Source organism: Danio rerio, chromosome 2 (genome assembly GCF_049306965.1).
Source record: "Danio rerio strain Tuebingen ecotype United States chromosome 2, GRCz12tu, whole genome shotgun sequence".
In the NCBI taxonomy this organism is placed as follows: Eukaryota; Metazoa; Chordata; class Actinopteri; order Cypriniformes; family Danionidae; genus Danio; species Danio rerio.
In genome coordinates, this window is record NC_133177.1 from 41470222 (window position 1) to 41487284 (window position 17063).

At 37.6% G+C, this 17063-nt stretch overlaps 1 protein-coding gene across 8 annotated transcripts in view; it reads left to right on the forward strand.

Annotated features, from left to right (window-relative positions):
- Window positions 1-237: 237 nt before the first annotated feature.
- cdh24b (cadherin 24, type 2b) overlaps window positions 238-17063 on the forward strand; it is a 267097-nt gene continuing 250271 nt past the window's right edge. For 3 of the 8 annotated variants that reach the window (XM_073928672.1, XM_021467808.3, XM_073928670.1), the window contains exons 1-2: window positions 238-318; window positions 3035-3141. The gene's annotated coding sequence lies outside the window, so the exon portion shown is untranslated. Of the gene's footprint in view, window positions 319-428; window positions 2905-3034; window positions 3142-17063 lie in introns of those variants that run through there. The other 5 variants (XM_021467814.3, XM_021467806.3, XM_021467811.3 and 2 more) reach the window with 3 other exon arrangements.

A 17063-nucleotide genomic window follows, 5' to 3' on the forward strand; every position in this document is an offset into this window, starting at 1 on the left:
GAATTTATTTTCTATTATGCATGGGATTTCTGTAAGAGATAGTTGTCATGATTGTTGTGATAGGCTGCAGACTGCTGAGAGCGAGGGAGTACGTGATGAGGGATTTTAAAACAGTCGTTTTATTATGGGAGAGAGAGAGAGAGAGAGAGAGAGAGAGAGAGAGAGAGAGAGAGAGAGAGAGAGAGAGAGAGAGAGAGAGAGAGAGATGCGATAACAGCGTTTGCCCTGTTCATATTTGACTCAGTGCTTGTCATTGAACACCGACAGACTCACTGAGCGGAGGAAAGAAACTCCACGCATAAAGATCGACATCAAAAGGTAAAACATTATTTAAAATATTATTATTATTTTCTGTGATCACTCGGGATGAATTTACCGCGTGTTATCAAAGGCACAGCTTCTGTCTCCTTCATATTTTAGTCTCTGAAGATTGGGGAATAACGAGACCAGTGCGCCGTATGGATTTATTTGCAAATATTTTGGAATTATATATGTATTATTTTTTTTATTTATAAATTATTTGAGCTATAAATCTATGTGTATGTGAAGAAAGAGTCGTTTAAATGTCAACATAAAGTCCGCTTGTTGGATAAAGAAGCAATGTATACACTGTATCATTCAACACATTGTCAACAGAAACTATAGGGATGCTCCTCGTTGACAATGTCCAAAAACTCTGGTGTGTACTCTAGTACAGACTAACTGGGTAATACACGCTGTGCTGCTTCCAATACAAACAGTGGATTTGAAAAATACCAGTATATGAGTTATTAAATACGGGACTCACTCTTGGGAGACGCGGACCTTCCACATGACTGAGCACGCGAGGAGTTGGAGCAGATGGTGCGCGCGCTTCTGTCTGTCTGTCGCCGTTCGGGGATTCGCGGGGCAGCGGCAGACACGTTTACCGACACCCCGGTGTTCGCGGGGCAAATATTAAACGGTTAGTCCTTCCCCAATGACGGCTTCAGTGATGGCACTCATTTGAATCGCTAATAATGTGTTTAGGCGCAAAGTGAGTCTGGCTCCGCGTGAGCGAGTGAGCGCGCGCGCGGCGTCAAGGCTGGATCGTACGCTCCGCTGCTCGTGCCATGTGTTTCCCCAAACACCGCGAATGCCCTTTTTAGTAGGACAGATGCTGTCTTCGGTATGTTTGTATTGCTTGCATTGATTGCTCTTGGTCGTAGGTAGATTTGCTGCTTCTTTCATCATCCGTGGGCTTTGTATAAAGTAGCCTGCTAGTTTACCTGTATGTGTTTGATGTGACTGCGCTTTCAAGATCTGACCTCCCAAGTTAAAGCCCAACCCCTCTCCGAAAGGGTGTCAAATGTATTATTGTAGTCACGAATCTTAGTATTCTTTTAATATAGCATTTAAATGTATCTATACGTTTCGCTAACTTGCATTTCAACCACAAAAGTTAATGACAGGTTAGTCAGAGGTCCAACGCAACCATAGCAACACTAGGCTGATTGATCACTTATCGCTAAATAACTAAGTACACCTGCTGTTATTGTTTTGTGACTTTAATATATCGACATTTTACAGATGCTTCAGCTGTAGTAAGTCTCACTTATTTGTAGTTAGTGTAAATAAGTTAGTGTATAGGATGTACACTATTTAAGCATCCAGCTAGAAACAAGACCTTTGACCGAACTAATAAAATAATCTGTAGGTTAGTCAGACCAATGGCAAACGAAAGGGAGTGCAATTCTGTTTGTTATCACTTGAGGCAGAAAAGACATTTTATACACCTTTAAATGAATGGACCTATATGAATATTTCAAAATGTGAGGCAATGTCTTTAAAGTGCCACAACATGTTATATCTTTGGGCTATTTTGGCTATTATTTAGATAGGACAATAGGGGGACAGACAGGAAATCATTGGAAAGGAGAGAGGGGAATTGGACTAGGAAATGACTTTGTATTGGGGTTTGAACTTGGGTTGTTTTTCTAATGTTTTTATGTTGTGTGAGTTGAAACCGCTGAGGGTATACAAGCTAATGGCTTGTAGCACTTGAAATATTTGTGAGACGTCGAGATTTGGGGAGTGTTGCAACACCGCCAGGCCTCCCAAATCAACTTTCAGGCTTCTTCATCATTACTTGGAACGCTAGACGAGTTGAAAGGAATTTGTCCCTTGTCACACACTGGGCCAAGGAAAATAATAAGCAGAGGCAGAAATTCTCTCAGAAACACTTGTATAAAAACCCACTTGAGGAGAAGAAGTGTAAAGAAGGGCCAAACAAAAATGTATGACCCTTCGCACTCCAACTGTGTTTTTTGTGGGATTCTGGGCTAATGATGTTCATATACACACCTTTCTTAATTTTAATTTGGCACTTTCTTGCACAGGAATGGACTGTGTACGTCTTGAAACTAAATGCTTTTTTCCCCTTTGATTTTTACAAATTGATTTTTTGTTGTTGTTTTAAGCGTATATGCAGAATTTATTTTTTTGTGATGCACAAAACCCTTTCAGCTTGGCTAAGCTTCAGCAAGGGGAGGATCAGTGTTACAAAATGGGCCAGGCAGGAGGCAGCTTGTGGTTCAGGTGAACACTCCTCTGATTTTATTTAACACGACTCCAGCAATCTGTGTCAGCAATAAGCTTGTAATTGTTTACACCCAAGGAGCTCCTGCATTTACCAGGAGAGAAATAGAGAAGACGGTATGAGGGGAATATGAGAAGGCATCCATGTTGAAATAAACACAAGACATTGGCTCAATGACTTATGTTGGACAAAGGGTTCCTTTGCAAGGAAACGGCAGTAGAGAAATACTGGCATTGTCACCGGCAAGACTGTGACTCACAGCCCAAGGCATTACTTTAATTTACAATAGATGCCGTGATGAGCAAATGAAAGGAGGACAAAAACAGGATGAGGAGAAGTGAGGAACGGTGAGTGTAAATGTGTGTACGTTTAGACCTAAATGTAAAACATTTGATGTTGTAATTTGAGAAAAGGGCCAATAATGAAACAACTATGCAACCAGAGCAAATAGGAAAGCAAGTGTTTCTGTTTTCACAGAAAAGAGCCAGTTGCTCCTCTAAAGAGCTGCCGTCTACAGCAGGCCATTGAGTAAAATGAAGTCGACAAGCTTTATCAGATGAGAAGCCCTCAGAGACCAAGTTAAAGTGAGTATTAAAGCTAACGCTGGGCCCTCTTTACCATTCAGATTAGTATCATGCAATTTGTCTCTTTAGTTGCTAACAGGTTGTTCTGAATCGTTCTGACATGGCATTTAAGCCTGTTGTATGCTTACGACAAAAGTTTTTGTGTTTCACTTAAGGTTAAATAGAAGTTTAAAATAGCTCTGCAGACTATGTTAAGGGATGTAAACAAAAACAATGGTCACAACATATTTTCTGTTTATCATTTTTAATTTCTATAGCTTCCAGGATTCAGAAATGAGCCACATTTTAATATAGATATTGTTATGATAGCTGTTTTAACATTAAGTTATGATTGAATTGCCTCTTGTTACAGTTATGAAATAGTTTGATAACAAGCAGAAAATGTTCATGGCCCAATGAAATGACCACATTGAAATGGTCTATAATAACAAAATAAGTTATTAGCAAAATGACTGGTGAGACAACAGCAGTTTAATAAAGTATCTGATGATATGTAGATATGTTTTTAGCAGTTCTGCAGTTCAGTCACTGAAAGTGAATGTAATTGCATTACAGCTTTGATTTGTTATATCCATCAGCTGTGTTTATGTTGTTACTTATTGGTAGATCTGTCCTTGATGGACTAAACAAAGCAATGCTAGTTCAAATGTCTTTGAGATGTTTCAAACTTTTAAAATAAGATTTAAAAAAAGCTTCATTTTGGTTGATTTTGTTCGAAATGATTTCATAACTTGATGTCCTTTGGGGTCTTACGTGTCAAGGATATGTCGTAGCTTTTTGTGTGTTCTTAAGTGCAACATAGTCTGCTAACTAAAAACCTTTTCTCAGATATTGAAAACATTTGCTAAAAGAATTAGAGTGCCTTTGCCGTTTGCTAATGTGACTCAGGATAATAAACTCCTTGGCTCACCATGAGAAAGAAACAGGCGAAGTGAGCAATGAGGTGATACCTTCGATCTCTTTGAGTTTAGAGGGCTTACTGAAATGCTAAGTAAAAAGCTCATGTTCTGGTTGAGCAAGAGTCTGCTTATTATCGTGATGCACTTCAAACGCTTTTTTATTTTATTCTTTTACTGTTTTATGAATATTTTGGGATTATTTGGGATTCTTGCGCCAAAGGCTGGAAGTGGTCTCCACAGATAGGCAGTAAGTGAGACTGTTGCATGCTATTAAAGTGAATAATAAAGTATTGCTTTAAGAGCTATTGACACTGCTTGTCTATACTCGCCACTACAAATGAAATCTTACCAATTTATTCCCTAATCATAATTGACCTAATCATAAAGGCAAATGAAATATGTAAATTGATTTAAATTTTTTTTTCATATTTTACATACTTTTCTTTGTACTAAGAATGATTCATTGAACAATAAGAGTTGTAATCTTTTCAAATAACTAGACAGAATTTAAATCCATTCATCCATCAATCCCTCCCCATCCCTCCATCCATCCATCCATCCATCCATCAACCCCTCTCCATCCATCCATCCATCCATCCATCCATCCATCCATCCATCCATCCATCCATCCATCCATCCATCCATCCCTACCTCCCTCCCTCCTTTCCTCCATCTCTCCCTCAATTCACACCCATCCATCCATCCATCCATCCATCCAACAACCCCTCCCTATCCATCCATCCATCCATCCCTCCCTCCCTCCCTCCTTTCACATCCATCCATCCATCTTTTCAACCCTCTCTCACTCAGTCCATCCATCCATCCATCCATCCATCCAACCCTCTCTCACTCAGTCCATCCATCCATCCATCCATCCATCCATCCATCCATCCATCCATCCATCCATCCATCAATCCCTCCCTATCTATCCATCCATCCATCCCTGCCTCCCTCCCTCCCTCTCTCTCTCCATTCACATCCATCCATCCATCCATCCATCCATCCATCCATCCATCCATCCAGCCATCCATCCAACCCTCTCTCACTCAGTCCAGTCATCCATCCATCCATCCATCCATCCATCAACCCCTCCCTATCTATCCATCCATCCATCCATCCCTGCCTCCCTCCCTCCCTTCCTCCCTCTCTCCCTCTTTTCACATCCATCCATCCATCCATCCATCCATCCATCCATCCATCCATCCATCCATCCATCCATCCATCCATCCATCCATCCATCCATCCATCCATCCATCCATCCATCCATCCATCCATCCGTCCATCCATCCATCCTTAATCTCCCTGTCAGACATTTTCAAAATTTAAGGCATAATTCAACTAGGGCTGTGTCCGGAATTGCCTACTACTCAGTAGGTACTGCATTTGAATTTAAATTGACTATTCGACCGTTAAAAAAGTACGTTCTATACAGTATGAATGAGAGTAGTGTAAATGGAACTTTGAAGTACTACATCCGTCATTTTGTCATGATCACGTGACCTACCCGCATCAGTTGCGTTGCTTCACTCCAATTCATGACTTCTCTACAGGGCATCATGGGATAGCGTAGTGTCCATCCGATGCACACTTCAGAATCTTGCCAGAGGTGGTAGGTCATCCGGGTACTTCTTGCATACTGTTTCTCGAATTCTATGAATTTGTACATAATACTTGGCTGCTTTTAGTGTACTATATAGTATGGGAGTTAATGATTTCAGGCGCAGCCCATGTGTTTTAAAAATACTAGGAATTTCTTTGAATTTAAAAGTATAATTTTTACTGTTTAACTTCAATTGCAATTGCGTGTTCTAAATGTGCAAACTCTGAATAAAAAAAGAAACAGAAAACATTCTCATTTAAATTCAGTTCTGATATTGTAATTAGACTTTAAAAGGCATTCTCAGTTCAGCTTTGAAAGTGACACTACTGTAGTGTCTGATTATGTAAGAATTTCTCTAGCCTAACTGTTGGTCTTGGATCCCAGGTATCATTTTATTGTAGCTAAATCCCTTTCAAGGCCAGTCAGTTCACTGGCAGCCATCTTGGCAACGGCCCCAGGCAGCTATTTTGTTTGTGATTAATACAACTCTGTCTGCTTGAATGAGGAAAAAAAAGAATCTACAAAATTGTTTGTGTCTCAATAACATAAAATCAGCAATAAAATCTGGCAACAATAGTATCATAAATTTTATGTCTTTACCTCAAATATTGAGTGCTGTGGTTTCTCCCATTTATTTATCTGCAAGAAGGCTCCAGCAGTCCTTTGTGACTGACAAAAGAAAATGCAGGTATAGAATGTGGATTGATTAATCTACTAGTACTTTATCTCAGTTTGATATATAGCCTTATCGCACTGGGGCTGAGAATAAGAATGATCTGGTTGATTGGTTGGTGCCATTCCAACAGTCAGACAAACATTTGAATGACAACTATAAATCCTACACTATGATTAGTGCCACTCTGTAATACAGCTCTCAAACATCAGCTGCTCTACCAAGCGGGAAGCATTGTCTCTTTTGGTGGTGTATTATAATTCAATTGATTTCACAATCTTTTTTGACACAAAGGCTACACAGATCTTGAAGGAATGTTCCCGGTTAAGATAAGGCAGCAGATTTTGTAGCATAATTTTGATTACCACAAATATTTGTGAAAAAGAGACTTGAGTTTTTAAATTTTTTTTATAAAAAAGCATAAATTAAGATTAAGGCCAGATTTGGGGCTTTTAAAAGTACAAATTTAAAGCTTAAAGTTTTATGAAAGTGCTGATTAATTATTCTGTTAAAACTGTTGTACTATTTGACCTCAAAAACTGTATGCCTTTTTTTTTTTTTTTTACAGTTGTTTTGGGTTTCTAACATTGCATTGGGCGACGTAGTGGCGCAGTAGGTAGTGCTGTCGCCTCACAGCAAGAAGGTCGCTGGGTAGCTGGTTCGAGCCTCAGCTCATTTGGCGTTTCTGTGTGGAGTTTGCATGTTGTCCTTAGTGTATGAGTGTGTGTGTGAATGAGTGTGTGTTGATGTTTCCCAGAGATGGGTTGCGGCTGGAAGGGCATCTGCTGCGTAAAAATGTGCTGTATAAGTTGGGGATTCATTCCACTTTGGCGACCCCAGATTAATAAAGGGACTAAGCCGACAAGAAAATGAATGAATAAACATTGCATTTGAATGGCAACAATAGAAGTCAGCAAAAAAATTGGATGGAAGTTCACAGACCTTTTAAGCAGTTTTCTTAAACACTAAAATCATCTTAATGTCATTATTGTTGATTTTTTTTATGGCTGTACTACTGAACTTTTTGTTTTATGTTTAATGAATATCAGAAATTTTTAATATTGACGACAGTATGCCATTTGTTCTGAGTTAAAAAATTTAGTTCCCCCGACATGAAAATCTTTTGTTGTCAACCTATAAGAAATTTGTTCATCTTAAGAAAAAAGAAAGAGCTCCACTAAAAGACACTTGGCCATAAAGAGATGAAATGAAGAGTTCAGATGCAAAAACCTTTGTGTGCCATCAGAGATTTTCTTCTAAAATTAGCATTTTTTTCCAGGCTCCTTTGTGCATGTTCAGTAATTTCACGTGTATGGAAAATAATAGGTTATTTTCATGGCCTTTAATGTAAAATAACTGAACATAAACAAAGCAGGCTGAAAAAATGTTCATTTTAGAAGGAAATTTCAGATGGCACTGAGAGGTTTTTGAATCTGAACCCTTCAAACAGTTTAATCCAACACTTTTTATTACGAAAAGGATAAATTTAGACATTTATCCACATGTAAATATTCATCAGGAAGAATAAACAGTATCTCAACCATATCTGCTTGACGTTCAAGAACAGACATGATTGGCTCATGCAAAAGCTCAAATGTGCTTCGTGACACAAGAATGAACCTCATAATAAGCATGCTTTAGCAAATAAACATGCTTGAGCTTTCATTATCAAATTTTAATGCTGAACAGTTTATGTGTGAATAAAAGCCCAAATTAAATAAGTTTGTCATATTACTCTATCATATCTTCAGTTGGATTTTACAGATGAACAAAAGCCGTATGGGTTTGGAGCAACATAAGAGTGAGCAAATGATGAGAGACTTTTCATTTTGGGGTGAAATAACACTTGCACTAAACACAGCATATCCTTTTAACCCAGAAGATAGCTGTGCTTTCTTGCCATTAAAAACGTGGACATCACAGAAGCTCCATCAGTGTCTATTTTCCCACCACCGCTTGTACTATCATTATCTCTTTAATGGCGTGTAATCTGCTCTAGACTATGTATGCAAGCGTGTGATGTTGCATTAGGCCTAACCCTCTCTCTCTCCGCGAGCATGCAAAACTGAGATTTTTTTTTTGCATGGGAAAACGCGTGTGGTCATGAAGGAGACTAATGTGTTGGAGCCCAACCCCTGACACAGACGTCCAACAGGAATTGTGAAAATCCTATTGTAAATTTGCCCACTCTTGGAAGATAATTGGCTTATTCCTGTGCTAAATTGGCCTGTTCTACAGCACGTTGAGTGGGTTTAACCGCAGACACAGTATGTCAGTTTCTGTGGGATTCAGACGGGTATTACACGCAGAATTATTGTATGACAATGATAGACTGATAGCTGTGGAGGGCCCGAAGCAGAGGATGAACGTGCAATGGCACATGGACTGGCATCCGCTTTATTAGACAGACAGACAGACAGATGTATTCCCCCTCACACAGACATGCACTGCCTCTGTGGAAGAGCACAAATAACCTGCGAGATGGCTGCCTGACCGCCGATGGAGAATTTTAAATGCGAAATGTCATTTTCGGTTGCCATTTTGGCTCCAATCGAAGGACGGGTGAACTTCATCCTGTTTTCTTGCTGTCAGTTGCTCGCTGTCCTCCTACAGAAAGCCAGAGCAGTCATGAGCATAACTGAGTTACCACCAATTTAGCTGGTCTTATTAGAAAATAGAAAAGAGAAAAAATGTCTATTTCAGTTTTTTTCCTCGTGTTGAGGTCGAACGCTAGTTACGGCTCAAGCATTTCAAATACAACAAGCATATAATAACTTCGCCATCCAGTCTTCACCAGCGCCTGAAGTCCCAATTATGTCACATTTGACTCTATAAGCCAAACTTGCAGTGACCCTGACGATGATCTTTCCTCACCTTGTGTTGAGTTACAGACCTCCATCCTCCAACTCTTTCCAATTTGCAGTCGAATAGAAAATGTTGTCTCCCTATGTACCTTAATCATTATCTCCACATCAAACGAACAGAGCAGGCCTCAGTTTATGGCTTTGAAGATTTTTTTTTCTCATCAGTCTTATGCCTCAAGGAGCCGGCGGATAAGTGTGTGTTCTCGAGCATGATTCAACTCTTTAAAAATATATATTACAGGTTTGATACAAGTTAAGCTCAGTTGACTGGTGGCGTAATTTAATTAACAAAAAATTTGTTTTCACACTCTTGCTTTATTTTAAAATAGCATTAGAGCAATGCACTTTGAATGGAAGTGAATGGCGCTAATTTGTTAAGCTTAGTTTTACCATGAATTATATGGAATAAAAATTGCTTGCTATTTTTTTTCTGTGGAAAATAGCATTTAATTTTACAGCTGTCTATGACGATGTATCACCTGAAATCCTAAACAACTATAATATTGGTATATTAGGATAGTTATGACAAAAAGGCTGTAAAATTTTTTTTTTTTTTGTTGAAAAAACACAATAGTTTGAAGAGAAATTATAAGAGAAAATAATATATTTTTATCAATTCTTTTACTGTTGTTTTGAACTGTACATGCTATGTTGTGACAGCATAAATGAAGAAAGACAACTCCTAGTAAAATAGAAATAGTGTTAGATATAGATTTATCTTCTCTGTTGGAAACATATCTCCATATAGTGGTATTTATTATATATGAAATTATGAATTATATTTTTTCTTCATGACTTGGATTTGGTGGCAGCACAGTGGCTCAGTGGTTAGCACAGTTGCTTCAAAGCAAAAAGGTTGCTGGTTCGAGTCCTAGCTGAGTCAGTTGGCAATTCTGTGTTCTGTTTTTCCGGGTACTCCAATGCTCTTTCAATTTGTCCAAACTTGCCAGATTGTCCTACCTTTCATTTAAAAAGTAGGTTGCACATATTGATGATGCAAAAAAAGATTGGTTCATTCCGCTGTGGCGACTCCTGATAAATAACATGACTAAGCCGAAGGAAAATTAATGAATAAATGACTTGGATTTGTTGGACATTTTTTTCAGAGATAATGCCAAACATCAAAGACTTTGAGGGCAACACATACACTTAATACACAAATACACTTCATTGAACATGTACACATAGACATCACCTATATATAACTTTAATAAGTTGATGGGTGCAAAAAGTTCTGGGAGTTGTAGCTCTGCAGGCTTAACGGCATGCATCTCCAGGGTTGATAACAACACAGCTGGCGATTGTGACATCAATGCTAATTACATTTTCATGTGTTACAGTGAAAATGCAACATCATATCAACAGTCTATTAACAGCTCAAAAATAAAGGATTTACAATTTATGTTGGTGCTTTGATAAAATGATAAGCTTAACCTATTTTTAAAAAATTGGCCCCATTTACTTTCATTGTAAAGCAGGGAACCCTGTAGGAAAAAGGAAGAGGGAAAATGTGGTAATTACACCACAAATGTTGTGGATTGAGCTTGTACAGAACCCAGATAATGTCTTTAAATGCAGTGAAATGTTAAAAACGAGCCCTAAGCGCAAATAGTTAACATTCGGAGCCCTAAGGCACAATGTATCCCATGTACACACTTACACTGTCAAATGACAGATGAGTTTGTCAGCAGTTGCAGCTGCTGGCAGGGATTGAATTAGACAGGAGAGTTTATGAGTTCCGTAAACACAAAACAGAGAAGCGGAGTATTGAAATAAAATCTTCTCAATGCAAAATGAATTCTGATGAGAAGAAATCTGTCACGTTTGAGTTGTATGTCTGGTTGGTACAAGTAGGACTAATGTTGTAAATGTTCTGCCCTATAAGAAATTCTATTGCAACATAAACAGCATTCAGATCTATTTTATAGTTATACTTTGAGGTAAAATGTATTCTTGCATTGTTTGATTAGGAATTGGTTTGGTTGTAAAAACGAGCAGTTTAAGTGTCATCAGTATACAATATTTTGTAAAAAAAACAAACACCTTGTCTTCAAATGTGATGTGCGGAGGGATCTGAAAATACATTCACTTACATTTAGAAACATAATAAAGTGATACTGCGGCTTAGTTATCTAACTAGAGATGACATATTAGCAGGGATAGATGTAAGGCTTTTTAGTTTGATATTTTGTTTCTAAAATATCCATTTTAAAATGTCTTTTATTTTTTATGAGCTTTTAATATTTTAGCTATCTAATCTAAAATAGCCCCTAAAGACGCTTTCAAGTGCACAACAACATTCTGTTCAATATAAGATGGGTTTAAAATCTATTCACATTAACACTGTCTTAGCTGATCTGCATGAATAATTCTTAAGGTTTGCTGAGGATCAAAACTAACCATGTACATTTCTCTTAACATCATTCCTCGGGTGTTAAATAATGCTCTGTCGCTGCTTTTTTTTTCTCAGTGATGGTCATAAATTTGTTAGGGATGTCAAAAAAAGTTTTGACAGAAGATTCTGAAATCAGTTTTATGATAGCACAAATTGTTCAAATGACAAGAAATGCACATAAAGTAGGTAAATAGGCCTGATATTGTCTTAATGTTTACTTGAAGCAGGTGCATTGCTCTTTGTTCAAATGAAAAGTTGTCAAAGATCATTCAAAAAGGTACAAAATCAGCAATTGTTCATTTGTTTTCCAACATTAGTGAGCATTAGTACAACAGAGCTCCTGTGCCATTCTATGGTCTTTTGTTTGTCACTGTACAAAGCCTCACCCACGCTATTGTTTAACAGCATTCAAGTACCAACACCCCCCCCCTCTCCTTAACCACTTTTTTCAATTTGATGTAGAAAATATGCATCGTCAGATTGTGTGTGTGCGGATTTATTCCTGCAGCTCTGTTTACCAGTGTGAATGATTATCCTCGTTTGTTAAAGTATGACTCTGATTATGTGAGTCTCCAGTGGAGAGACTGAGATTCTAATAACCAGAGGAAGAGTGTTGTGAACCTGGTTCGTTGGGAGCATAATTAATGGAGTGCGGTTCAGTTGTCATGCGTGATATTTCAGCTCTGGATATACTTGAGGAACTCTTTTGATGAATAGGCAATTAGAGAGAGCCCCTTATGCCTGCTGCCTGACTGATCTCCTTTTAAGAGTATTTCTGTTTCTCTGATAAAATGCAAAATGAATCATCAATACCTGAGTCCAGGGAATGGCGAGCCTGTGATTTTAATTGTCACGAACCATCAGGGATATACACTCACCGGATACTTTATTAGATACACCTTGCTAGTATTACCTTTAGACTGTGGTAGAAAGAGTAGTGAAAACTCAAAATACCATTAGTTGGCGAAAGATTTAGCACAAGTAGAGTAACAGTATCTGTTCATACTACTCAAAGTATGAGTAAAATGCAGCTAAAAGTACTCAAGAGTAGTGAGTAGTGACTAGTTTGCATAATGATCTGAAAATGATTTCACATTATTTCACCTCTTTATTACCCTGCTATTAAAAAATGCTGTTTATATAAGTGCCATTTCATTTAAGAGTGTTTTTAAGTTTAAGTTAAATTATTTGCCATTCATTCATTGATTAGAGTTATACAACAGTTCTGTCTGGTTCTCGAATCTGATTGGTTGATAGCTGTGCGATATTCCGAAGTATCAGAACTCGTTCTGCCTTCTCACCCTTCTGTATTACTCTGCCCACAGAGTGACAGCAGATCTATAAACTCATTACAGCTTGGCAAATATTGCAGCTGTTGGATAACAATGTACTTTTGAGGCTTTTTTAGATGAGAATGTAGTTGTTTAGATTGCAACTATGCAGTTTATTCATAAGGATTGTGCCTTTTTAAAATATTTATAATTTCTGAGATGCATCGCGTCGACGGCCATTGGGCTGTCATTGAGCAGAGCAAAGATGGTTGACATTTTCCATCCACAAGATGGTGACAGAAACCACATAATAAGCCCTTAGAGGAAAACAGATTGGCGTATTTTCCAACTACATCTGATCAAAACATTATAAAATTGGTAAATGACATTCTAAGTCAATCTCTCTCCTTTTATGTTTCATTGCTGTATTTATGCCATAGTAATTGTAATGTATTGAGTGTGAGATGGGATCCACATACTTTATCAGAAATGTATGTATTTTGTGTTGGCCTCTCTTTGTATAACCCTGAGTTTGTTTCTAATGAGTCTCCTGTTTTCGTTACTGCAGACTTGTTCAGTAAACAGAAAGAAAGAAGAAATGGAGTGTTTAGCATTTTTCTTTTTCGCAAACACAACAGTAATCTGGTAGTGATTGTGCTGTTTTGGCTTTTTCGGGGTTAATTATTGTGATATTTTAATTGCAACAGAGAAATACTGGGAAATCTCTTTAGATTGATGTCAGTTCATGCTGTTCAGCCTTATAATCTTAATGCATAATCACCTGTTTTGTCATCACTTTAGACATTATGCTAGAGAATCATTCAAACACCTGTGTGAAGTAACAGTTTCTGCTGTTCTGACGTCAACTGCAGATGTGAATGAATGGCGGAAGAAAGTAGTTCCTCATAAAAAAGGGTTTTTAGACTCTCCATGTTGATTTTTTTTTATAAACATGATTATGCTGTCAAACTGTTGTTTAATGCAATATCACACTTGTAGCAGTGCAATATGGCTGTATATCAGCACTGGTGGGACACTAGGGCACGCCTCCCACCAGTGCCGATATACAGCTATATCGCACTGCTACGAGTGTGATATTGCTCATGTATTTCTGACTGCACGGCGCATGTTTTAGAACTTTTGCATTCAAATGAGCTGAGTTTGATTTTTATTGTGAATGTTGATGTGATATTTATTTGATATGCCATTTGATTTGTATTGTCAGTTTATCGGATGGCACATTTAGATACAGATAAGTTAGGTGATGTGAAATATGTGAAAATACACTGAGAAATACATGAGAATACTTTGAGAAAATTTGATTATATATGTGTTAAATGCATTTGTGTTTACATTTGTGTTTGTTGTGTTTGTATATATACAGTTGAAGTCAAAATTATTCTGTGAATTTTGTTTCTTTTTTAAATATTTCCCAAATAAAGTTTAACAGCGCAAGGAATTTTTCACAGTATGTCCTAAAATATTTTTTAAATATTTTCTTTTCGACTTAGTCCCTTTAATAATCCGGGGTTGCCACAGCGGAATGAACCGCCAACTTATCAAGCACGTTTTTACACAGCGGATGCCCTTCCAGCCGCAACCCATCTCTGGGAAACATCCAAACAAACACACACACACACGCGCACGCACGCACACACACACGTTTGTTTTTGTGAAAAGTGGGGACATTACATAGATTTCCATTCATTTTATACTGTCCAAACCGTATATTATATTGGCCTCACCCCACCCCACCCCTAAACCCAACCATCACAGGAGACTGTGTGCAGCTTTACTCTCTGATTAAACTCATTCTGTAGGATTTATAAGCATTTTGAGAAATGAGGACGTCACCAATGTCCTCATATTTCGCCTCCTTTTTGTAATACCTGTGTCATACCCATGTCATTATACAGAATTGTGTCCTGATATGTCACAAAAACACGTACACACACACACACACACGCATCCGGTGTGTAAAACAGATTCTGGAATAGTTGGTGGTTTATTCCAATGTGGTGATCTCTGAACAGAAGAGAAGTTGAAGGAAAAAGAATGAATAAATAATCTTCTATGTTAAACAGAAATTGGGGAAAATATAAAAGAAATAAAGTTTAGCAAGAGGGCTAATATTTCTTCAGATTCAACCGTAGGTATATATGTGTGTGTGTGTCTGGGTGTGACCATGACTAAATGTATTTGGTGGACATATTATTAGCCCCAATAAGAAAAGCATCCAAAAAAATCATGCAAAAAGAAAAAAATGCAGTATGTTTTCACTGATAAGTGTGTAACTTGTGTTTACATGTAGGAGTGGGATTACAATTTGTGATGTATAAAGAATTAATGTGTCCATGGGAAAGATAGCTTATACAAGACTGTTTGTGAATGTGTGTTTCTGGCCCTTGATTACATTTGTAGCGAATTGTCTGAAGCCATCAATAAATACACATTTTGAATTATTATACCTGAAAAAAAAACTGGGTTCTAATTCAATGTTGATGTCTCTAGGTTACTGTGTTTAATGCTAATGTGTTATCGCTTGCCAAAGTTTGGCAGAGACTTAATTGAGTCTTTTTTTCCCCTCCTTTTTTCTGATGCATTAATCCTGTCTCAAAATCCGGCGTTTTCCTTTTTTCTTAGATTGATTCTTATTAAAAAGGCTCATCACTCACTTCAATTAAAGAGGGGGGAGGTGGGTTTGATTTTCAATGGCAGGCTTAAATCTTGTTTCTTGCTTCTTCTCCTTCTTCTTTTTTTTTTTGAGCCCTTAATCGCAAAAGTCTTAAATTATACATAATTGATGATCCTGCTTGGAAAAGAGGAACGCAATAAACAGCCGGCCTCTGAATGTTCAAAGGAGAAATCTGCTAGCGTTTCTCTATATTGTGCGTTCCACCGAGACAGGGACTGATTCAAACAGAGAAAGTTAAAATTGTTATTTGAAGTTGAAAAGGCACCACGACGCTGGAGCCAGTCGGTCCAATGGCACATTCACGTAACACGTCCGCACTCACAAGGTTCAGAACATTTCTCTATCTGCCAACCTCGGTAATTCACTCAGTAATGCCATTTCAGTTTACACAGACAGTGAAGCTGATAGAATGATGGAAATGGCAGACTGAAGCTCAAGGGGCAATCCCATCAGGCTTTGCTGCTGCTGCTGTGGTGATGGGGCCAGTAATAGGTGCTGCAAGGACTCGCCAACAGTAATTGCAATTGTTTTATTGTGTTGAAGCTAGGAGAATAGGGATTCTTCATATGTTATTGTGTGGAGAATCTTGCAATACAAAGGCAAAAGATGACAACTATATAACATTTAAACCGTTTTATTTCATTTTAGTTCATTTGCTGCCAATTTTACTTTCCATTTTGTCTGAGTTTAGTTGAGAACATTTTTTTAGACTTGGGTTTACAAAATGTTTTCTTCTAGAGCCCAGCTAAAAAAAGCTGTAATCAGTTAATGGATTTTTAAGGATAATAATAATCTCATTCAAGTCTAGAACTGGCCTATATCATTTTATTACTGTAAGACATATAGCTACAAAAATGTGGATCTCAATGAACAAATGTCATGTTTTTGTAGTGTACATGTAAAATAATATTCATTGTTAATGTTCAGCAACCCCCTTACACTGTAAACTCTAAAAGGTTGAGACTACTCAAAATAATTTGGGGAAAGTTCATTTGAGTAATGGAAAATCGACAACTCAATTAACTGAGTTGACCAAATGTGGCTTTTCAGCTTTTATATTGTTTACGTACTCCCAGGGCCATTTATGTCAAAGTTGATTTTAATGTCCATCAATGCAAACCACTTAATAAATTTCCCATTTTAATTGAAAACATGTTATCATTTATGTAATTCTTAACTGAATGTGACAAGTCAAGAAGCATTTTAGAATTTAAATGTATTCGGTATAACAGATAAAATGGTCTAAACTTAAAGGAACATTAATTTATATATTTTCCTTTCGGGGAAGTCCCTTTATTAATCTGGGGTCACCACAGCGGAACGAACTGCCAACTTATTCAGCATATGTTTTTCACAGTGTATGCCCAGCTGCAACCCAGATCTGGGAAACATCCATACACACTCATTCACAAACTTACACTACAGCCAATTTTGTTTATTTAATTCACCTATACCTTATTCACTACCTATTCACCTTAAAAGGAACATGCACTTGTTGCTTGCTTTTTTCTTTCATATGTGTCTT